Below are 26114 nucleotides of genomic sequence, written 5' to 3'. Positions count from 1 at the left end.
TATCATTAAACTCAATATTCTCAATATATATATCAGTATTAAACTCAATATATATCCGCATTAAACTCAATATATATCCGCAGGTTTCAATATATCACTGCGCAGGTCTCAATAGCACACACCATCACTTCTGCTGCGCCACTTCTAGTTCTCATCCACCAAATACTATATCTAACATTGAGTCTGACTTAGAAGAACAGGAAGAGGAAAACACAATGACCGATGAAGAAACTGAAGAAGAAGAAGTAGTCGAACTAAATTGGATGTGGGACTTTATCATTCCAAATGAAGAAGAACATGAAGCTTTTCCCATTAGCATGAGAAGTAAAGGGCCTACTGATACGACTTAGTTAAATCAAAAGCATAAAACTTTGACTCCTGCTGCTAAAGAAAAATCAATTAGGAAAAATTATTCTCCTAGGGCTTTGCAGCCGAATCCATCTTCATCTACATCGAAGACCCTGGTAGTTACTAATACCATGGAGTATAAAATTGTGGAAGACATGAAAAAAACTAGGGCCAATATTTTGCTACATGAACTTAGCAAGTTGAAACAACAACATTAAATACTACTTAGAGAACTAAATAGAGTTCCTACTTCGCCCCTACCTATTTTTTTTGTATCTCAAGATGTTAAAGGCATGAGTAAACCCCCCACTCCTTCAAACAAAGCTGATCCTATAGATATCATTCTAATTGGTAACATATCTCTCTCATACATGCCTCCTTTATTCTTAACCTATGAAATTTTCAATAGGAATATTCATAATTGTTTGATTGACTCAGGAGCCTCTTTTAATATAATGCCAACAACAGTCTATGCTAAGTTTAACGTCGCTCCTAAAAATTCTATTGTTCATATAGTACAACTTGACAGAACCAAAGTAGAGGCCTTAGGGGGAAATAAATTTAGTTAGCATTCGACTTTCTTCAAATCCCAAAGTCTACCAAATAATTGATATATTGGTTGCTAACATTCCTGAATTCTACAGTCTAATTCTAAGTAGAGACTCATCAGAGAAACTCCATGGATATTTTGCTATAGACTGGTCTCACATGTGGCTGCACTACAATGGAAATCCAAATCAAACTTGAGTTGACGAAGAGAAACACATGAAACATACAATGACTAAATTTGAAGGCGATAATGAGCCAGTAGCATTCAATAATAACATTATTGGAAACTATTTGACTGAGTCATTTTTAAGGAAATTTAAAGAACATGAATCTCCCTTTCTAGATAACGTTTTCACCTCATAGGTTGAAAATTTCTCACAGAAAGATGCCTCCAAGTGTAAAGTTTTTGTAAATAAACCTGTAGTTAATACTTTATTTTGGACTTTATACTTTGATGGTTCCAAATATAACGATGGTGCAAGATTTGGTTGCATTTTAATCAGCCCAGAAGGACAAAATGCCATGTTATCTTGTATATTAGAATTTGAATGTACAAATAGTACTGCAAAATACAAGGCATTGGTTTAAGGATTATACAAAGCAATTGGCCTCGACATCAAATATCTACAGGTTTAAGACATTGGTTCAAGGATTGTACAAAGCAATTGGCCTCATTAAATAAGTAAGAAATACCATTCACTGCATTTCTAGAGATCTTAAGAATTATCAATCATTAGTCCAAGATCTTACATCACTTTTTTTGGCACTTCATATTTCTCTTGTACCTAGAATGCAAAATGCCAGTGCAGATCCATTAGCTAATGTTGCATCAAAACTCATACCATCTGAGGATTATATCCCTGATAGCTTTTCCATTAAGTTAATTTTTTGACCATCCATTCCTAGAAATGTCACTAATTGGCAAGTCTTCAATGATGATTATGATATTGTAAATTTTCTAACATCAGAGGGGTCATGCGATGACCAAATCATAGATGAAAATAAGCATGACCTTTACTTAAAACAGAAGGCTGATGAAAATCCAATACCTAAGTTTTTAGTCAAATTAGAAGATCTTTACGATCTCAGAGACATATTTAAGAAGGTAACTAATGCCAAAATCCAAAGCTCAACCCTGATATTTGAATTAGTGAACCTTGGAACTGATGACAAGCCTCAGAACATTAATCTAGGTCTTAGTCTATCCTCTGATAAAATATCATCATTCATTCGATTGTTGAAGAAATACAAAGGTATCTTTGCCTGAGATTATTCTGATCTCAAAACTTATGATACTTCTATCATACAGGACACCATTCTTATGATCTCTAATGATAAACCAGTGCAGCGGAAACTAAGGAAAACTCACCCGAACCTTGAAAGTCAAATAAAATTGGAGCTAAATAAGCTCCTTAAGGCCAAAATCATATTTCCTGTTAGGCATTCGAAAAGGGTGTCCAATTTAATTCTTGTTAGAAAAAAGAATGGTGACATTCGTATATGCATATATTTCAGAAATTTGAATAAAGCTTGTCAAAAATACAAATTTCCATTGCTAGCCATGGAACAAGTCCTATAGTCAATAGCTGGTTCTGAGGTCATGCCTTTTCTTGATGGATTTTCAGGGTATAACCAAATCCTGGTTCATCCAAATGATATATTAAAACCCATGTTCAGAACTAAATGGGGAACATATGCTTATCAAAAAAGGCCTTTTGGTTTGATTAATGCAGGTGCCACATTTCAAAGAGCTATGGATATAGCCTTTAAAGGACTCATTAACCAAATGATTGTTATTTACCTGGATGATATCACTATCTATTCTAGGAAGAGAAGCATCCATTTGAACGACCTCAAGCAGATATTTGAACGATGTAAAAAATATGGGATCTCACTCAATCCAAAGAAGCCTTATTTTTCCTTAAGCGAAGGTAAAATTTTAGGGTTTTTCGTATCAAAAAAGGGTATTTATATTGATCTAGAAAGGATTAATGAAATTGTGAAAATACCCTTACACCACAATAAGAAATCAATTCAATCTTTCTTTGGTCAAATAAATTTTCCTTGACTTTTCACAAATAGTTTTACCTTTACAATCTATGATTAAGAAAAAATTATTTTTCAACTGGGGTCACAATGAAAGAGAAGCATTTTATCTAATCAAACAAGTTATTATCAACGCTCCCTCCCTGACAACTCCCAATTTTTCCAATCATTTTATTTTATACATATTTGCATCAGAAACATCATATGCTATCGTTTTGACATAGCTCAACGATCAACAAATTTAAGCACCAATTGTTGGAAATAATACTAGGGGGGGGTGAATTAGTATTTACAAATAAATAACTATTTCATTTCCATAATCAGATTTATATATGCTACTTCAGTGAAGGGAAATCGTGTGTGCACACAACTATTCTTAAGGCAACCAACGTATATCAAATGAACTTATGATTTAGTTAATTCATCATATGTTGATCTTTAATCAGTGCATCAGTACTTTATTAAACATTAAACAGTAACCATGTGCAGTAATAACAAAATAAACCATCACACATAAGCAACACACATGAACACCAATATTTAAGGTGGAAACCCAATGTGGCTAAAAACCATCTACTGATGTCGTCTCTATCTTCTTTTAATAATAAGAAAATATGTTTACAATATTGTAATGGTGCATACTCATACCAGTACATAGGCACCCACCTGTAGAAGGCTACAACCTTCTCTCGTTCTCTAGCTTCTTCTGGAAGGGAGCTACAACCCCCTAGTCCTTGTACTAGCCGATATGTTTACTAGTATGTAGGCTCCGACTTACAGAAGGCTACAACCTTCATGCATTTTCCAATTGCTACTAGAAGGGAGCTTCAACCCCCTGATCAAATCACCAACCACTACTAGAAGGAAGCTTCAACTTCCTCACTGAAGGCTCCAACCTTCAGTAGCCTCCAGGGACCACATTTCATAAATTTTCACACTGGACCCATTAGTAACATTGAAGCTCAAAATCAATCACCACTACAATACCACCATCAAATCCAATCACTAAAACTCAATAATCAATGATTGAAACCCAATCATGAATCTCTGATATAATTGAAATAATCAATCACTGAAATCTCTGAACCTTTGACACAACTAAATCAAACAATCACTAAACCTCTGACACAACTGAATCAACCATTCATTCAAACTTAATCAAATTCAAAAAATCAACTGGAACAGGCAGATCATTGTAACCAGTACATAGATATGAACCCAGAACACTGCATCAACAACTAGAACTAACTGTAACCTTAAAAGGCATCTGTCATAATGTATATGCCCCTTCAATGAAGAAAACCTGCGTGTCTACGCTACTTCCTTTTGCCCAACCTATGTATACCTCTAAAGATACTGAATCATAAAACCTTTGAACCACAAGTTGTACCAATCAGTGACAATCTAAAGATCTGTTGTCATATTACAGATTTTTAAACAGATAGAAACCAAGATCACCCTTCTTTCTCAATCAATCAATCAACTAGAATCAATCTCCTTATACAATCAATTTTATTTTCAGATCTAATGAAGACATCATTGAAAAACAACAGTAAAACAACAACACTGATCTGATAGATCATTCATCCCTAAACATCAAGATTTTCTTTTGAATACGCTACTTATAACCTTCACCAAAGGGAACCAGCGTATAGATCTGCAAATACTTACTTATAACTTCGCTGCAATTCCAGACTTTAGACATATCCAGACCATCATATATAAGGAATAAAACGTGTGTTAGCCATCAGATCTAGCCTATCCATTATCAAATCAAATAATGATAAGTCATTATGATCCTGATCCGTCATTACATCTCATCAATTATCAAACACTCAGGTGCATACTTATTCTAGATCAATCAAAGCATTAGAAACCCATAACATGCATATTTTCTTTTGATCTAACACTTCATAAGATATTAATTAATTGTACTCTTAGCCCTTTGATCTTCCCCTCCTTATATAGTTTTGTCCTTTCTCAATACATCAGACCAAAACCACTTAGGACCAATACCTTTGACCAAATACCTCAAACCAAATACCTCAGACCAATACCTTGGACCAAAATCCTCAGACCAAAACCTCAGACCAATACCTTGGACCAAAAGCCTCAAATCAATACCTCGGACCAAAACCACACTTAGGATTTGTGTTATTCTTGGATGGGATCAAATAACCATTACTCCACGCAATATTGTGGGCTAATACCATAGTATTGACCCCTGGTATTCTCTACTCTTGGAATTCCTTGATTTTCCAACCTATACGCACTTTTCCTCTTGTGAAAGTGCGTGTATATGTATATGCTCTTTTTGTTCTATGAACCAGCATGTATATGTTGTTTTAACTAAGTGGACCTGTGTATACATCTTAAACTGCTTTTCACCATCCTTTACATTCAACTTCTTCATTCTGATTAGTAGATTGTAGTTCCATCTTCCTGTTCTTCTGTACTAATGCCCTGTTACATTTGAATATACCTGTTACCTTTTGGGTTTCCTTTCATCAAAATTGAACTGAACTATGAGTGAGTTTCCATCAAGGACAACACTTGTATGATAATACCAACAATCTCCCCCTTTGGACTTGATGGCAACCATGTTGGTGATTACTGCAAGTTGTAGAAACTGTTAGAGATAACAAGCAACACTAATAACAAGCAACACTAAAATTCTCTCCCCCTTTGACGTCAAGGGCAAAGGGTGGACCAAGATATTCTACCCCTTTTATATCAAGGGCAAAGGGTTGACCAAAATGAAGACTTTCATATTGGAACAACTGAATATGAACATTGATCATGCTCCCCCTAGGCACATGCTAAATTCTCTCATTAAACTCCCCCTTTGTACATGCTGAGATGCACTATACCATCCATGCTCCCCCTGAGCACATGCATAGTCTAAAAAAAAAATATTTTCCAAGAGAATAACATGACTCTATAACTCAACTATGTGAGTATGACCTTCCTATCACCAATGATTCATACATACATCAATCTCCCAACCAAGTGGGTATTTACCAAATTTGACTCATCTACCCAACCTAGTGGGGATATACCAATTATTTATACATGACTGAAATATAGCAATTATTACATCATCCTTCCCATGCATAGTGGGGGTGCAAATTACATCATATGACAAAAAATGACTCCTTAAAAGACTATGGTAGATAGATACATATTATTACATCATGGGCCTTTATATGAACTTTACATCGAATGTTATACATGGCATTTATAACAAAGACCAAAGATCTAAACAAGACCATGATAGTCATCATGAACTATCATACACCATATGTGATTTGCACCATAAGCATCTATCAGCAACATACAGACCAACAACTTGTATATGTCCATCATCTGTTCCCACAGGGGATTCACTCAATGAACCTCCGACATATTATGTGCATTCACAACATATTAAATAATACCCTTAATTTGACTACATATTGGAAAATGCCTCTAAAAATCACATAATTTAACTCCCTGCCAATATGTAACCAATACACCTTCCTAATTAAAAAAAACCCTACTTTCACTAATATTGTAGGTATCCATTTTGGCATTAATATTTTTTATACCCCTTTATTTTTTTCATTAACTTTGAGCCCCATTTTTTATACTTGCTAATATAAAAACCCTTTACCCCCTATATATCCCCCACGGGGACGTCACCGAGGGAGCAATATCATACCACGTGGGTTCATATTGGGGGATATATATTGAGGTAAAAATGACATAATATATTGGGGGATATATAAGGGGTAAAGGGTTTTTATATTGGCAAGTATAAAAAAATGGAGCCCGAAGTTAATGAAAAAAATAAGGGGGTGTAAAATATATTAATGAAAAAATCGAGACCTACAATATGTAGTGAAAGTAGGGGTTTTTCTAATTGGGAAGGTGTATTGGGTACATACTGGTAGGGGGTTAAATTATTTGTTTTTAGAGGTATTTTCCAATATATAGTCAAATTAAGGGTGTTATTTAATATGGCTCGAAGGTACGTGATATGTCAAAGGTTCATCGAGTGAAGCCCTCGTGATATCCCCCAATATAATATGTCATTTTTACTTCATAATATACCCCCCAATATGAACCCACGTGCTATGATATTGCTCCTCTAGTGAATCCCCCATGTCCGTTCCCAAGATATGACATTGTAAATATCATCAACGTGTGATAAAGTATGTTGCATATAGATATCAACTCATCCTCTTGATCTCATCAAGATCAACTTGCTTTGTTTCCTTAGTAGAAAGAGCCTTATCATAACCTTCCATGAATCAACTAAGCATATGTCATATCTCCAAGCAGTAACACAAAATCATATCATATGTATGTGAAAACACCATAGTCATCATCTATGATCATAGCATCATCATCAAGAACTGCATGATATTTCCACAAGAACCCTCAATATATCAACCATGTATCATCACTAGGAAACATCCCATATCTGATAAGCATCAACCATGATAATCAACATATGTGAGTATCAAACCTATCATCATAAAGTAAGAAGTCATCATCATTATGTGACTAAGTAAGCCATGTCTCCAAATAGATATGTCTTCATGGAACCTGTAACAACACCATTCTCTTGGCCAACCAACAATATTTATCAATATGCAACTTAAGTAATCATCCATGTATCCAGCATAATGTGTATCCAACAATATGTATCTAGAAAAGCATGAGCTCATAGTCATTTTCCAATATTTCTTGATACCATCAGCAGCAACAATCCTCAACCATGTGAGAGCCAAGAACTATAGGAATCCTCATCCATAATTGCACCATATGAAGTTTATGCATCTTTGAAGGTATGATGACAACAACATAAAAGAAATGACACTTATCAAATAATGAAGTTGTGTACTCAAGCTTTGTTCTTCTCCTTGTCCTTATGAAGATCATCATGTAAGAAACATAACATATATGCATCATCAAAAATATTCATCCACAATCATCCATAAATTTGATCTGAATAATAACTATGTGGCTCAAGCAATATAAGTATCATCTGAGATTTCATCATAGGCAACTTATGACTGCAGCATAGCATGATGTATCATTTAAACACTTCAACAACATAAGCATCCTCACCATTGATAAGAATCGTTATGTACCAAAGACTTCTAAACATAATGCCAACAATGCATTATTATAAGCATAGCATATTCTCCCCCTGAACCTGTGCCACATGTTCACTGTCAGATCTGATCATTTCATATATCAGTAACGGTCATCAACTAGTTATACATCAAGTCATCAACAACTTATGAGGTTCAAAAGCACTTCTAAATAAAATCCACAGACTGTAGTCATCAATCATCAAGACAGAAAATTGTCTAAACCATATCAAATCATTTTTCATAGTTCGAAGTTGTTCTGTCTGTATACTGAGCTATGCCACATATTTATGGTTGTACTTCCTTATTTTTCCATACCTTGGAGTGTGATGATGTTTTCTCCTTTTGGTATGTTGGCCAAAATTTTCTCCTGCATTCTTTTGCTATATGCCCAAACTTGTTACAAGAATAACATATTATATGTTTCATATTCCCTCTATAGCAGTTAATGGCTTTGTGACCAAACATATTGCAAGAAAAAAAATATCCCTTAAAGTACCTAGAAGTTGATTATCTTTCTCTGTGACTATTATTAGCTTGAACCATTCTACTTCTACATCTGGCTGCAACATGTCTAAAATTATGACATATAAAACTTTCAACATTATTCATCGGAGGAAATAATTGATTAAGACTTCCATAGTTAGGAGTAAATGATTTTATTTGAAGACTTTATTTCCTTGGTTGTTGATGTTGTTGACCTCTTATCTCATTGTTGAGCATTTCTGATTTTTCACTAGAGTTCCTTGCTTCAATTTGAGAGCTAGATTCACCTTTAACAGTTTCATGAAAAACAAGACCATATTTGATGGCAGGAGACCTTTGACTACTAAGAATATCAACCAAAATCTTAGTACTATCTTGAAATCATAAAATTTTATCCTTTTCTTCTAATTTACCTTTTAGGATGTTTACCTCAACCTGATAATGCTCTTCCTTTTCAATATACTGCTTCTTCATGATTTCTTCAGCTTTTCTTCCTTCTTCCACTTGTTGCCTTAATTCAAGAACTTAATTTTCTTGTTCTTCAAATGATAGGAGTAGTTCTTCATTCTTCTTATTTGAATTTTTGAGATCTTCTTTTAGAGAAACGATCACACCTTCAAGACCTTCACAGTAGCTGGTTCTTTCTAAAAGTTCCTTGGTTGTTGTGTCCTTTTCATTCACTTCAATTCTCAATGATGTCACTTCATCCTACAACCTTTGACATTGGTCTTCCTTTTCCTTGTATTGCTTCCTTACTTTGTTTCCTTCCTCCAACTGGGCTTTTAATCTGGTAACTTCTTCTTTGTAGGCACATTCCCTTTTATCAATTAGATCCTTTTGATCTCTAATTGTGTCTATGAGCTTTTTAAATTCTGCCTCTATTTGATTTCTTTCTCTTTCACCCATAAGAGAAAATTTAGTTGTTTCGCTGTCACATTCATTATCTTCAAATGAACAGAGAAATGTATCACCAGAGGACAACAAATTCATTCATGATAAATCTTTTGCTTGTTCATCTACATTCTGAGGTGATTCTAAATCTGAGGATTTTCTTCCACATAATGGCCAATCGTCTCTTCCACTCTCACAGTTTCCTTGATATGTCTTCTTCTTTTCATGTGCTTTTTTCTTTATCTTCTTTCCAATTGTTTCTATAAATCTCCTTCAAGTGATCAAGCTTTTGCCAAAGGACCTACTCTGATACCAACTATTGGAAATAATAGTGAGAGGGGCGGGGTGAATCAATATTTAAAAATCAAAAACTTTTTCATTTCCATAATCAGATTTATATATGCTACTTCAGTGAAGGGAACTCGTGTGTGCACACAACTGTTCTTAAGGAAACCAGCGTATATCCAGTGAACTTATTGTTAGAGTCGGTCTTGTCAGTCCTCCGTCGGAGATCAAAACTCTTTCTGCATTTCATTTTTAGGTGTCTCGCTCCATTCACTCAATTGCATTCCACTAGGGGCATGCCATACTCTAATGGAAGGGTCTTGTCAGTCATTACCCCTCATGCTTTGTACCTGCTGGCTCAGGTCTGTTCATCAAAGCTCATTAAATGACAATCAATATTTGGTCTTTTGATGGGAAAAAAATCATGTCAGTCATAGGTCTAGGGTTTCATAAGTCGTGTTTTCAGAGTACCCAAATACGCCAGCAGGCTAGAGGGAGGTTCAACAAGTTTCATATCCAGATTTTCATCATCCATAATGCTCAAGGGTGATTCCTCTTTCAAAACTCTATTTTGAAGGGGAAATCATCAAATTAATGTTTATGATAAATATGTAAAGTTCTCCACCATGTAGTACTTCGAAAGCAGATTCTCATCATCCTTTGCCAAATGCCATGTCAGCTACCCCTGCAAAAAATTGCCAAAAATTTCATCATTTTAGTCAAAAACCAAAAAAGGAAATGTGAAATATAGAGTTGCATTAAATTGTGGAAAAAGTGCCAAAACAAAACATTGCAAAAGTGGGTTTTGAAGAAACAAAAATCAAAACCATAACTCCACGTCTTTATATAGATTTTCTCATTAGGATCAAGGTCATTTTAAAAGCCAAGGTCGAAGAGAAGCATTTCAAAGGAATTCGGTGAGCCAACGCACGTTTTGGGTGAGGTTAGAGGTGTCTTGATAGGCGCGACGCATACAGTAGGTGGCGTGGCGCACTGGGCCAGCGCGGCACATTGGGCGCGATCCTCCAATGCAATTTGGAACAGACACGACGCACCGGTAGTGCGCAACGCATAGAAACGGCGGCGTGGCGCACATAGTCCAACACACAAAAAATGCCCGAAATTCCTCCAAATCACCATTGAATTGCTTGGACGTGCCAGGTAGGGTCGACATCTCGGTGGTTCATACATTTTTCTGTGTTTTGTGATGGTGGTTTATGGTTCCAAATATTGAAACAAAATTTCCAAACCCTACCTCTAAAAATCCTTATGTCAATTGCTGTTAAGGGTTGCAAATTCATCATTTTGTCACTGAGTTTCCCCTTCCATCCCATATGTCCATTTTTCCCTCATTCCATTTTTCCTTATACCATATCCCTTTGAATGTCATTGCTTCCTATCCCCTAAAATTACTAAACCCTTATCCCCAATTCCCTTTCACCCATTTCCCAATATAAAACCCCAAACCCTACCCTATGCAAAGTTCCCAAACCATCCTACATTGTCCTAAAAAAAATATATCCTAAGACTCCTAATCCCTTCATATTTTCCCTCCCTAACAGTCCCTTCTTACACTGCTCCCTTGGTGACAAATTTCAAACATATCACAACAGCAGTCCAACACAGTCTTGCGACCAGCATTCATTTCTCCAAGCCATTTTCATAGCATCAATTATGTCATCTGATCATTCATCTGACTATGAGGTGGAAACTCATAGTGACTCACCCACGGAAGAACGTCCACCCTGGAGGCCTCACAAAAGTGGCAGACATGTTAGAGAAGAATCGACTACCCTCACAGAATTGCAGGCCTGCCCTTTTGCCGTCTCTTGTTTTCAGTTTCAGTCATGCTACGAGTTCTGTGAAAAGGTTGCAAATGTTCAATTCCACCATGAGTTGGCTCGCCTATTTGTTCTAAATTTACATGGTGCTCAAGTTATTTTAGCTAGTGTTACTTTCACACTTACACCGGACTCTATCTCATTAGCTACCGACATGCCTAATATTAGAGAGCCATGGAACAAGAGACAAAAAGTTGACCGACAACATTATGTGCCATATGTTAAACCTGCTTTCTTGAGGCAACTTAAAAGGGTATTTCCCTTCCGATATCTTAAAGATGAATATGCCCCTCTAATGAAGTTAATTATGAAGTATTTCAGTTGTGAAGGCTGTTTCATATGCTTATCACATCAGGTTGCTCATGCATTTCACCTGGGTACGCATGATGAACATCCCATATTTCATATGCTAAAACATAGAGAGGACGACCACCCTTGTGCAACATAAGATCCCCGAGCAGCAGTTCAACATCATTTGTCATTTTTCTCTCATCAAGATTTTGGTGGTGCTTCAGCTTGATTTACAGGGTATCACTTGGGATGATTTCATCTCTCGTGACTTCTTCCAAGCTTCACAGGAACCTTCAGAGACTAGATTTGAGACAGAGGGACCTTCTCATTAGTATGAGCACCATGAGACCGGTAGTGTGCCAGTATTCGTCACATATCAGAGGGGTGCTAGACATTTGTTTGCAGCAGCAAAGCGAGTGTTATCTCCACCCGGGGTGGAAGGGGCCTCGCTTCTGACATCAAAACTACAGGTACACGACAGAGGCAAGGAGCCAATGCATGATGAGGGGCCATCAGGTGAAGCAGAGACCGACTTCGTTCTCCTTCATGATGATGATACAGATACGGATCCGCAAAGTGCACAGCTTAAAGAGATCATCCAGGAGAAGCAAACAGAGATTCAAGCCTTGTCCCTTGACTTGGAGAGAGCCAAATGGAATATGAAATATCTGGAGCAGAGGAACAAACAACTTGAGGATCGGCAAGTTGAGATAGAGTTGCAACTGATCAAGGAAAACCGGCAACACATCATGGCAGCACAAGGTAGACCTATGGAGCAAAGAGATGAGGACCGGGAGTATGTTTTAGAGAAAGTGAACGTTCACTTGGAGCAGCTGTTGGAGAAGTCTAATAGGGAAAAAGAAATGCTGAGGCGCATGACTCACCATTACATGGCCCGAAACATGAGCTCCAAAGCGAGAATCAGGAGCCTAAAGGCGAAATTGAGGAAGGTGACAAAAATACAAAAGAGGCAAAAAGAGAAAGATCAGCTCCGAATCTTGGCCGAGGCTTCTTTGGTCCAGCATGACATGTGATAGAGAAGGTATAGCCCAAATTTCAAGAAATTTGGAGCACATTTTTGCATTTTGAAATTTTTTGCACAAAAACAGGTTTTTTCTCCCTGTGCGCCACACCACCTGGCGCGCGCTTTCGCTAGGGAGCTCCAAATGAAAAAAAAATTATATTTTTGGATTTTCCATGGAAAATTATGACTTCTGGTGCATGGCCAAGAATTTTGGGCAAGTTTTGAGTCCTCAGGAGGTCAAAAACACCCAAAAAATGACCTCTCAGCCCCTATTTTGACACACAGGAAGAATTCTTGGGAGATTGCAGTCTTGGAGGGGAAAATGACGTCCAAATTGAAAAAGTTTCACTTGATTTGGAAAGTAGATAGGTAGGGCTTTCCAACAAGCACACTTGGGCTCAATTTGGACTTCAGGAAGTGCCTCAAACCACCTCCAAAGTGGCGCAATGCATACATCTTTTGGCGCAGCGCACAGAGATCCAAAGGCCAAAATCACTTCCGCTCTGCAAGAATTCGATTTGTTTCAGTGCAATTTTCTCCAAGTAAGTTTGTCAAAGCCTGTTCAATGATTTTTGGCTATGGTACTGTGGTTTAGAAGCGAAGACAGTTGAAAGTGAATATTGGCGTGTGGGTGAGTTAAACGTAAATTGCAGGTGGGCCCGTTCAGTAACAATATATGTTTTCTCTTCATTAGAAGCACATCTTATTTAAAATTCCATGTTATTAAACTGATAGTTGTGATTCAAACGGTCAAAAGGAAGGCAAACAGTCGCCCCAGAAGATCTACGCTACATTTTTTTTTATTGGTCATCAAAGAAATGAAATGTAACGCTGCTCCCGTTACTCATGGTTGGCTTTTCATTTCCACTTGTAATGATTAAAAAATCCCTCAACTTTGGGTCGATCCACTTTCTCATAGCAAATATTATTTATTGTATTGAAATTCATTTGTAAGGGGTTGGAATTTCTGGGAATAGCGTAGAGAAAAACCCAAGATATTCATTGTATAGATTGGCCAGGAGATTAATGAAAAATGATGCAGCTCTGATTTATGAGATTCCTGTGGCATGAGTTTTAGCAATGTGTTTCTTTCTCTGTTCATATGTAACTTGTAATGTTATGCAGTTCATTCATATTCATTTCCAGTTGAATGTTTTTTAAGTAGGAAAGGTAGAATCCAAACTTACTACTCTGCCTTGGAAGACATTCATCATGTGTTTTCTTCTTCTGTCTTAAAAGGATTCATCGCATATGCCCTTTTCAACCCTCCCCTCAAACAGGCTTCCCACTCCATATTATTTAAATCTGATTTCCTAAACTTCTCACCTATCTTACCTCACGAACTATTCTGTGTCTTTGATTTAATTTCCCATCCCATGCAGTCCTTTGGTCCTAGACAGCCCAAAAAGTTCAATCATTCAAAAATCGCCTTCTTCCATATCTATTTACTAGCCTAAAATCAATATTCGTTGTAAGTCATCTCAGAACATATTGTTTATTCCTCACTGAGAGTGACCCGGAGAGAGCCCTCTCCTGTTCTGGTAGGGCTAGCTACCAGACTGAGTGTGGTTTGTGGTTATCCTGAATTTTGCCTTATTTTAGCCTAAGGCATATTTAGGCTCTAACATAGTGGCGACTCCACTAGGGAAGAAATTCTTTGTTTGTTAGTCTTCTTCGTTGCGTAAACGGCAGGCTTAACCTACAAGCACCCCATACTTCTGATAATTTTAAACTTCCGGATGATAAGTTTAGGATTTGATAGGCTGAGTAAGTTGTTCATGTCCTTTTGATTTTTTGAAAATAGCACGCTGGCTTCAAGAAGATATACCAGAGCTAATCCAGATCCAGATCCTCCTCATATCTATGAAAATCCCAATTTGATTCCAAGACTTCTTCGTCAAGAGAGCTCTATAACTCCCGTGTTCAAATCCCATTCATGTCCTGGCATTTTTGAGTATCTTGAAGAGCTTGATTTTGATGATAAGTTTGAAATATCATTGTTCAAGACCAAATCCGAAAGGGTTGTTGACTCTATTGTCCCTAATCCACAGTTTCTTGTAGATCTAGAAACTGAAAGGGCTAACTGGTCAATTGATAATTATATTGTGACACAGCTTCAAACTCCAATTGTTAATTCCCTACAAACTACACACACTCCTCCAACTCCTCCAAGACCAAACCCACCAAGAGTGATGGCTGCTCGTTTTGCACCTCTTTTGCTGCCTCAAGTTTTAGAAGATATGCCCGTAGATTATCAAAGAAAAATCCCTTTGTTTGATGGCGCTCCTCATAGCATTACCACTCAGCAATATGTGGACAGAATGGTAGATTTATGTGACCTTCATGAGATCGATGCAGAGAATGTGACAATGAGACTCTTTGTATAGACATTTGCAGGCGAAGTTAGGAAATGGTTCAGAGATTTGGTGGCTACATGTATCGCTACCTTGGCCGACCTGCAAAGACAATTTTTAGACCGCTGGGAAGTGAAAAAGAATCCTCTTCAAATTCTGGCTGAATATGAACAAATTAAATGAAATGCTGGTGAGTCGGTCCAAGACCACTGCATTAGATTCAATTCTGTTTATAATGAAATTCCCAATCATCTAAGGCCACCTGTGGGACTAGCCATGATGAAGTTTCTAGATGGTTTTGATGCTGACATGGCTTATCAACTAAGAGAGAGAGAGCCGGCCACAATGGAAGACATGCAGAAAATCGCGGTCAGCGTTGAAGCAAATCTGCTGACCAAGAGGGCTAGAGCAAAAGTAGAAAAGAAAGTCACGGTTAAGGAAGAGTCTTCCTTGATGGATCAATTACTCAGGAAGGTAAAGCAGATGCTTGAAAGGGTGAAACTCGACAAACCTGAGCCACAAGTTAGAAATCCTAACTTCCATGGCCAGCAGCAGCCACAATATAGAATAAGGCAGAGAGATCAACAAGCCCAAGATCAGACAGCACAGCAGCCAGTACAGCCACCTCTGCAACAAAATTTTGTACATGGACCAGAGTTTGATGAGGAAGGGAAGGTAATAGGGGAAGAGAACCACTTATTTACTCCTGATGATTTGCCTATTTACATCACTGAAGATGACGAGCATGCAGAAGGTTCAGCTGCACACAAAGACGCATATTTCATTCTAGCAAGTGACACAGTTTTGGAAGAAGAATCAGATGAGTATCAAAGAGGCTATATGAATGCTCTATCCACTCAGCAGCGCCAGTATTCACTTAGAAACAAAGATGTGCCAGTTAACCCAATTCAAAAGAGGAAGGAAGTTTTAGCATCAAAGAATGATTCATTAGTGGCACAAAATAAAGGCAAAGAGGCACTTGATCCTGATAGTAGCAAATCACCATCAGCAGAAAAATCAAATCAACAAATTGTATCGAGAGAAAAGGAAAAGAAAGAAGTCCCAGTCAAAGAGGTAGAAAAGACTTCCACTTTTAGTCTAGAGAATGAAATTTCTAAATTGAAGGTATCCATTCCCTTGACTGAAATAATGAGGAACAGTAGTTATAGAGGGCAAGTGTCTAAAATTTTGAATTTTGATCCAATGTCTGATATGGTGAATGTCGAAGATGATCAACCTGAAATGATTTTTGGGCCAACATTTAATGGTGAGTCTCCAGATAGTGATGTCCCACCTTTTTATATCAGTTTAAGATTGCATGATTTTGTGTTACATAATGCCATGTTCGATTCCGGAGCTTCTCACAATCTCATGCCCAAAGCTATCATGGATAAGCTGGGTTTGGACGTCACCCGGTAATACCATGATCTCTATTCATTTGATTCCAACAGAGTAAGATGTATCAGACAAAGACTTGGTTGTGAGTCTGGATCAAATCCCAATGAAGAATGTTTTGATGGATATTGTTGTAGCGGATATTCCTCCCAGGTTTGACATGCTTCTTTCCAGGTCTTAGGAAGAAAAATTGAAAGGGACACTACAACTTGATTTCTCCTATGCAACGATTCCTATGTTTGGCCAAATGAGGAAACTGTATCGGGAACAAAAAATGAAATACATAATTACAAGCAAGGAGAAACCCATTAATCATCCGTTTAATTATGTACATACAAATCTAGAGTCTTTTGTTTTGTATTCATATAGTTTTAATGATATTGATAGTCAGTTAGTAGAAGTAGAAAGTATTCCAGAAATAGTAGAAAATTTCAGAGAAGTTTTGGAGAAAGAAGGACGAGAACAGCAAAACACCGTTGAGAAATCAGCTGAAGGTAACGGACAGCAAGCAGGAAAAATAGAGCCAGCATAATTTCAGCACTTGGAAGAAGAGGGAGAAGGTTTGTGGACCATGGATTTCGACGGTGCAGTGGGAAATGATGGTGCTAGAATTAGTATTTGGGTACGGAGTCCTTTCTCTGCCCCGAACAAAGTTCCTAGTAATGTGCGGCTATGCTCTTACAAATTAGCTTTTGATTGTTCAAACAATGAGGCTGAGTATGAAGCTCTGACTGCTGACCTAAAAATTCTAAGAGAGTTGAATGCTAAGAGGATTGCAACATATGGCGACTCCGAATTGGTGATTAACCAGGTCAGAGGCGAATATCAAGCAAAGCATCCCCGGATGCAGGCTTACTGGAATGCAGTTCTAGACATCCTGAAATTATTTTCAGAATATACCTTGACATGTGTGCCTCGTGTTCAAAATAGCATTGCTGATGCTCTTGCTAAGGCAACAAGTAGTTTGAAGATTCCAATGAACTCCAGTAATAAATTCAAAATCCATGTCAAGCATCGTCCGACTGTCCCCGACAATCAGAGATATTGGAAAGTTTTCCAAGATGATGAGGAGATTGATGATTTTCTGCAAAACAAAGGTAAGTTCAAAGAGACCTCAATTGATGTAGAAAATGATGATGGTAAAGATGAGGTGTAGATCAAATGGACGTGTTGCAGCTAAAGGATAACATTATTGTTACTGGGAAAATTGTCTATTTAGAACTGCTCTATCCCACTAAGGTGTGACAGCTGCCTTAGAAATAAACAAAGAAAAACTACTTTTTTATTTCCTTTATGAACTATAGACAAAGAGGAATAGAAAGAACCAACATGTGTCCTGCGCTAATCCTTTGATCCAATCCCTCTCTTCTTTGACAGCTCCCAGCTACCTGCTCCCTTACTTGCCTAGCTTCACCAAATACCTGTAAGATCACAGAAGAAGAAAACTATACAAAGACATGGATCTATATTCATAAATAACTTAGGATCACATTTAAGTTAACCATACAAATGTAATAAGCATCAATGATACACAAGCATGGAGGAAAAACTCATAGTTTTTATTGATATAACAAGAAGATCCAGGAGGAGTTACAACCAATGGTTCCTGACCCAGCATCAACCTCCCAACAAAGAAGCCCCTCTTCACCTCCAACAAAGCATAAATCACCCAATACTCTGATCTTTGTCTCAAAACCAACAGCAATTCCTTACAATGTGCAAAATTCCAGCCTCTGGATCTTTGGGATGAGGGATCCATATATAGATGTATGCAAGGAGGATGAGTCAGCTTGTGATTTGATTAGTGTCTTCTCTCTATCAGTTCTTGCTTCCACTTGGAGACTGAAGGCCTCTTACTCATCCTTGGTCGAATTCAGTGAGGCAAGTGTCATAGGAGAAGATTCTAGAAGCTTCCATTTTCTTTCCACCTCGCGGAATGGCACTACCATTTTTCATTTCTCGCCCAACACACCCTCATAGTGCAGTTGGGTGCATTGCAACGCACCCAGCTAGTGTGTTTAGGTGCTATGCAACGCAACTAGCCAGTGGAGTAGCTGAAATGATCCTATTTTGACTTATTCTGAGCCGTTTCTGGTGGAGAACTTCTGGGAGAACCTCTAATTTGTTGACCTTATTCCTTTAGGAGTTGGAAAAAAACTTTTAGGGACTTAGGAGCCCTCGGTTTATGGACATTTCATGCTTGGAGCTGCAAGGCACAAAAATGTCTATAACAGTTGCCCCCTAAAGTATGAGGCCATTAACCTTTTGGTGTCGGGTGAAATGCTTTATTATGAGGATCCAAAGTTCTTTCAATGCTGGGAGGAGACCTGTAATAAGATACAATACAATACATTATTTTCATACTGTTTTTCATGATCTAGCTGAGGCGGGCATTCCCATGCTCAGCTTTATAAATTCATTTTCATGTACATAGGATAGACAATCGTCTGATTGTAGACTGATGATCCTGATAGAGCCATCATCCTTTTGGTAGGATGATTATCTGTGCTGCAATGTTGTACATTTAATGTCTTTATTTCCCTGGATATATATCGCAGCCCGGATGGATGAAACTAGATCCGGGGTCTTCAATCTCGTCCGATCTTCACTCAAAGTACAAGTCGATCCATGTGAGAAATGTTCTGAAGTCGAACATGGAAATACATCTCTTGATTACCAATCAATGATGTAAACTGTTAACAAGCGCGAGAGGAATCACCGATAATGATAATGACCCTCAAGGTACTACAATACAATTCACGTGGTGTGAATAAAGGAATTGGCGTTGAACACCACGCAAAATCTTTCGGTCAAAGGCCATTGATGTAAACCTGTCACCGGAAGTGAGAAACTTGCCATTAAGGCATGCAAGCTTGAAAGTACTGAATGGGGTGTTCCTAGACCAACTTCTTGGATAATGAGCTGATGTCGACAAGAAGTGATCCATCAAGGGAGGGCCTTAATAAATCCCACATCAATGACATGGAACGGAGCAAATGATTTTTATGGAGGTGAAAACAATCTGATGATATACGGTTCAGGGTGGTGGTCATGAAAAAAATGGAGTATAATGTATGGTAGTGGGTGGGACACAGGTGGCTTCTCTGGATGACTTGTCTTGAACATGTCGGCGACACTGATGTGATGGATTGGTAGCATTAACCCCAAACGTGGATGGTATGGTGTGACCATGGCGATGTGTCTGGTGAATGAAACAACCAAACCCGACTCGGACACGGAGTGGAAGTGTCATGTTCAAGAGCGACTTGCTACCAATAAGGATTCTTTGAGTTTTCTTCCCAATTTTTCCCCAGTCATTACTAACCAGTACCTCTTTATTTTTTTCAAGCTTGAGGAGGATAACATATGCTTGTTCTATAATTTGCCCTTCGGGCAAACCCATCGCTATGTTTTAACGAGCCTAGCGATAGTGAAACTCGTTCTCGTCTAAAGACAAGTTTGTCGCTATTAATTTTTTTGACGAGTTTAACGACAAAGATAACTCGGTCCTTTTCAATTTTAGAGAGTCTGAAAAGGTACGTAAAGGTAACTCCAAAATTCGTTTTTCCTCATCTAATCCCTTAAGTCCGAAAAAGTATAAAACAATACATAAGGGATGAATTTTCGATAGTTTTAATGAGCCGAACAAAACAAGCGCTCGATCGTTTTGTGCAATAATCCCTCAGGTCCAAAAAGATTAAAATCTAGAGGAGGGATAGCACTTCCTGTCCCTTTAACGAGCTGGAAGGCCAAGGACTCGACAATCTTTTCATATTTTACGAGTCAGTTGAGGAACGAGTGATAAAACGGGTAGCAGCTGATTCCAGGTAAGGTTTGGAATTTTCCAATCACAACAGTGTCCCAAGGATGGCTAGTGAAATCACTCTTCGCAACTATTCCTCAAAATGGGTAAACAATCAAGTGGAGGTGAATGATCGGCTAATGAAAAAGTGGAGGTGACGGTGCAAACACGACCAAGGCTTTAATGGCTGAAGTACTACATTCACGGTGGTTATTTACCGGGGAATAGTTCATTTTTTAACGAGCTTAAACGCGGGTGGAAACATTTGCTCGATGCGGGTTTATTTTTTAATGAGCTTGAACCTTGCGGTAACACTGCTCGATAAGTTTGCATGCCCCCAACATAATAACTCAAATTGAGGTGCATGCCCCCCAAGCTTCATTGCATTCAACTCGGTGGTTGGAATGAAGGTTTACCTTTGAGACTTGGAATTTGTTTCATTTTTAATGAGGTTGACACAGTAAAAGAACTATCCTCATAATCCACCATGTTTACAGTATTTGATAGAAAATCAAAAACTGAAGGATGATTAAGGTTATTGGAATGATCTTTGTTGTAATCCGGAAGATGGGAGCAATGGTGGTAATCTTCCGATGGTTCCTCTCGTATCATCATTGTTTGAATGATTCCTTCGTCTATAGAATGTACATGTGACCAAGGATCCGAAGAGGTACCATATTCCTTAGACCTATCTATCCAAACACTCGATGAGCATTGATTTGGGTTTTCCCCCCAAGCCAATAAAATTGATTGCTACAATATTTCTAAAATGGCAATGATACATGCTGACAAAATGTTTAGGAATCTTCCGAACCCATTAGATATATAAGATTTCATATTGCAGGTTTCCATTGTGGCCACTTCCATCAGATTATTCGGAGGCGGTAGGGCAAAAGTACCCATTAAGGCAGGGTCTTTTAGGAGACCTACTCCAATATTTTGAAGCGAATGATTGCTTCCATGGATATTTGGAATGCTTCCCGTAACTTGTGAACTATTGGGGAGAAATGTTTGTTGGCCGACGATTGTAATTCCTCCTTGAAAGGGAAATGCAATCTTCCTGAAGTAGGTCGACACAACTGCGGCCATGGAATATATCTAGGGCCTTCCCAGTAGGATGTTGTAATCGAGGTTTCCATCAATTACTTCAACATCTATTTCTACTGTTTTTCCCCCCAGTTCAACTTGCAAGTTACTTAAAATCTCGTATGGAGTGTATGATCGTCCATCAAATGCTTTTAGCGTCGTTGACGATCTCGACAAGGTTGGTGAGCCTAAATTTTTCCAGCAACTCATCGACATAATGCATGTAGATGCCCCCTCATCAATAATTGTTCAATGAACAGTTTTGTTGAGGGTTTTCACTTGAATAAGGAATGCTAGTTGAGCTGCTAACTGAGGGTCATATCCTTTATGATCAAAGGCCACAAGATTGGAATCCATTGGGCCAATCCCACCTATTGCTGATAATAAAGCTTGCTTTTGGGAAGGGCAATTTTGTGGTACCTCAAGTGTCGACATATCGGACGGCGATTGGGCCAGGTCCTCTATTATATTATAATTATGTGCTACTTTTGCACGAGGATTAAATGTCAATTTTTGTACTACTCCCTTTGGTGACTTTATCATTGGTTCAGGAATGATGGTTGGCACAACTTTGGTCAAAGTTGTTGTCGAACTACTAGGTTGCTCATTAGCCTTGTTATTCGACAGCTGTGGATTCCCGTAATCTTTTTTCCTTGTCAAAGCATCATTTTGCTGCTTTGATATAGAAAACATAAGCACTTGGGATCGGGAAGCATTTTGATTAGCAACCAGTTTGGTTCCCGGGTTTGGAAATGGATCAGTCAATACTGATGAGGTTTTTGAACTCTTAAAGAGTTTCCTAACTTCAACTTTATGTGGACAATCTCTTGTCCAATGATCCTCATCACATATATCACACCCCGTAGGGGGTTTCCTTTGCCCAAAAGGGCTTGCAGAAGGTTTTTCAGAAGATGACTCATCCTGCTTCTTTTTTCTCCCTTTCTTTTTCTTCTTGCCCCCTGGTTGCTTTAGTTGTTTGCCCTTGTCGGTCGACACAGCATTTACTTCCGAGGCAAGAAGTTCCTCATTTGCATTTTGACTTGAAATCTTACGGGCCTTTTTAGATGTAGCCTTTGTCGATTTCGTGTCTGTTGCGCCAATCACACCATCACTGGCATGAGAGTCATTGTTTGATTTAGGAGGAGGAGGAACTGAGAATTCCGGTCTAGGGGCGTCAGGTATTTTATCGTAGAGTGTGTCGGACTGAGTGTAAATCAAGTCCAAATATTGCGCACGAGCGATAACTTGTTCTCCTGGGACGACTCCCCCTTTTGCCACATCTTCCATGATGGAAGGTAGTAATTAATTGATAAACCATTCAGCTAAGAGCTTATCGGGAACATACGTTTTTACCATTCTACGACGACGTCCCCACTCATGTATATGATCAGATATGTGAGTGGCCGTCGTTTGTTTGAAGTTGGTAAGGATTTCCGTTCTCGTTTCGTATCTTATCGGTAATTGAAAATGGGTTAAAAAGGTTGTGGCTAGGGTACTGAAATTGTCGAATGAAGCTTTAGGCAATTCGATGTACCATTTTGCTGCCGGACTAGTTAACGTCCTCTGAAAAAGGCGAAGCCTAATTGAATCATCGTTTAGGGTGTTTGATAAACACCACAGATGAAATGCCATCACATGATTCGACGAGTCCTCACCCGGATTTCCATTAAATTTAGGAATATCTGACGGAAGTTTATGCAGAATCGCTGGCCACCAAGGGGCATAAGCAATTGGATAATTTGTCAGCCGGTTTAGATCCTGTAATTCTAGAGTTGCTACAAAGGGCAACTGTTGATTCAGGTTAGGCGAAGCATACCCAGGATAAGATGGAATTGCCTGAGCAGTGGGTCTTTGCATACCAGCATAATGTATTTGATGCTGTCAACTTTGACAAGGTTGATGGGCATAACCGCTTTGGAAATGTTGTTGCCCATTACTTACAAAGACTTGTTGCTCAGGTCCTTGAGATGATTGCTGGAATGGTGGTTGTTGAGATTGAACCAGCCATGGTTGTTGGACCATTTGTTGTTGCCCAATACTGGATGATTGACCAAGATGAGGAGTCATAGTAATTGTTTGAGCCTGAGTCGCTCCAGATAAGGAGGCACTAACCTGAGGTTGTGATTGAGTCGTTGAGACAAGAGGCTGTTGTATTGCAACCTGAGAAACTTGGGGTTGACATACAACAGGTAGCGCTTGTACTTGCGACACAGTCACCATAGCAGGTATAGTGGGAATATTCGACACAGGGTGGACTGGTTGCATTGAATATACAACCCTTGGTTGCTGAGGCAGTATTGGTACCCAACCGCTGGATGTAATTCCAGTTTGACCTAAACTTTGTTGTAAACTCCCATACGGTTGTTCTCTAGGAGGGAACAATGAGAAGGCATACTGCCCTCCATATGGTGGAAATCCAGTACTTAAAGGGTAGATTGGCCTTTGAAGACACATTGGAGCGATTTGTTGAGTTTCAACATAAGAAATACCAGATGATAATCTAGATGAAGAAATAGGAATAGACGATGTCGTCGAAACAATCCCTGATCGGACTCCGACTTGTTCTTGATAACTTGCCAGGACAGATGGTATACCAGCGAACATTGTTGGAGTAGCAGCGAACATTGTTGGAGTAGCAGCAGGAGGTTCTGCTGCTACTGTGTCGGATGACACAGTCCTAGATGTCGACGATTGTTCAGACATATCTAGTCTATCCAAAAGATTTCCTAGAGATTCTATAAGAACTTGCGATGAAGGGAGTTTAACTTCGAAGACCAACAAGGGAAAGGTGATGATTATTCCGTTTAAAATAAATTTTAGACGCTTTGACACAACTTGTTTTTTCAATTTTTAAGAGTCGAGAAAAAACAAAAGATGACTCTAGTCGCCTTCGATTTTTAATGAGCCTGAAGTGACAAGTACTCAGATGGACCTTTTCCGTTAAGGAGTCTGAAAAGGAACGAAAGGGACTGCTCTGGAAGTCTAGGTAGAGGGAGGACCAAACCAATCACAAAACTGTAGAATACTTTTTACGGTACGGCGGTCAATCTTCCCGAATGCTGTGTTCAGTGCATTGCGATCGATAGGGCAGCAGACACTGCTTCCTATGGATAAAGGATTTAAGCCTATAGGGGTCTCCCAAAATATACTCGACGGTACGTGGGAGCACAAGTCCATACTGGCACTTATCGTCTCAAAGTGGAGGAATCACCCAACCATCAATGAGGACAACGGTTACCAGGCTTTACGACGTCGGAATACGTCTCTAGCCTAGACCTCTAAATGTTGTGCGTTAAGTTCCAAAGCGTTGTTAGATTCATTGAATTTATTTTAAGTTGATATTGCTTATGAAGTTTTCCTTTTGGGTTCACCACGAGATGTAGATGTAATTCCTAAAATGCAATCTAAAGATGATAAACAAACTTTTATCTCTTTTGCGTAATGAAAATCCTAGCTACTAGAGGAAAAGAAAGACACAACCTTTTCACAAAGAGCAAAGAGCACACTGTAAATGCACTTTCCTAAATCAAGCCAAACAGACTGTCAATATGCAAATGCACATGTGCATGTATTTGTTTTCGACTTTCTTAGTATTGATGCTAAAAAGAAAGTTGATGTACAAATCTGAATTTGCTTTCAAGCAACAAACACAAACAAGCTTCTTTTCGAAATCAAAAGATAAAGACGATTACGACACTTTAATATTTTGAAATGAACACTCGTTTTTGACACTAGAAAATCACAAATTCAGACCAAAGGCAATAGTAAAAGTATAATCAACCATCAACGGCAATCAAACTTTCTCCTATGATCGAAATCGACACTTGCGACAGATCTAAATAAAAGGACGACAGTACGACTATTCTACTTTTGCAATGGAAAACTGTAAACGACTCAACAAACACACAAAAACATCTAAAGTTCTTTTGTACAAAGGAGGAGGAATAACAGTAAGGAAAAGGGGTTTTAAACAGACATATACTGATCACAGGCTGCAAAATTCAGAGACAAAACGGGAAAGAATGAAGCACAAGAACCTCAGCTGCATAGGCCTAATCTGATCAGCGCACCTGTAACATAGAGAAACTAGATTGCAGTGCAGGTTGCCCCTTTGGGAAGTGCGCTGAAATGCAGGAACTCTTAACAGTACCTGCGTTAGGCCAGAAACGAGAATCTGTCCGGGTTCTCGGTCACGGTTTGCAGTTTAGTCTTTGGTTTTTGGCCGAGTAAAAGCAATCAGTAATGCACAATCAGGGGTAGATCTAAGGAGGGTCTAAGAGCTATCACAAGGACAATCTGATCATTTGTGAATCAGCTGTTCAAATCATAAACAGATCCAGTGAATGCATTGAAGCAGCAGATGTCTACTTTGCATTTGTTAAATGCAGTTCGAATGCTACCTATAAGTTTATGAAACAAACAACAAAGAATGATACACAAACAAACTAATTAGACATTCTCCCCAGTGGAGTCGCCATTTTATTACCGGGAAAAGTGTCTATTTAGAACTGCTCTATCCCACTAAGGCGTGACAGCTGCCTTAGAAACAAATAGAGAAAAACTACTTTTGTATTT

Source organism: Pinus tabuliformis, chromosome 8, assembly GCF_031772625.1.
Source record: "Pinus tabuliformis cultivar Carrire ecotype Pingquan chromosome 8, CPIR1, whole genome shotgun sequence".
NCBI lineage: Eukaryota > Viridiplantae > Streptophyta > Pinopsida > Pinales > Pinaceae > Pinus > Pinus tabuliformis.
This window is presented reverse-complemented; position numbering follows the sequence as displayed.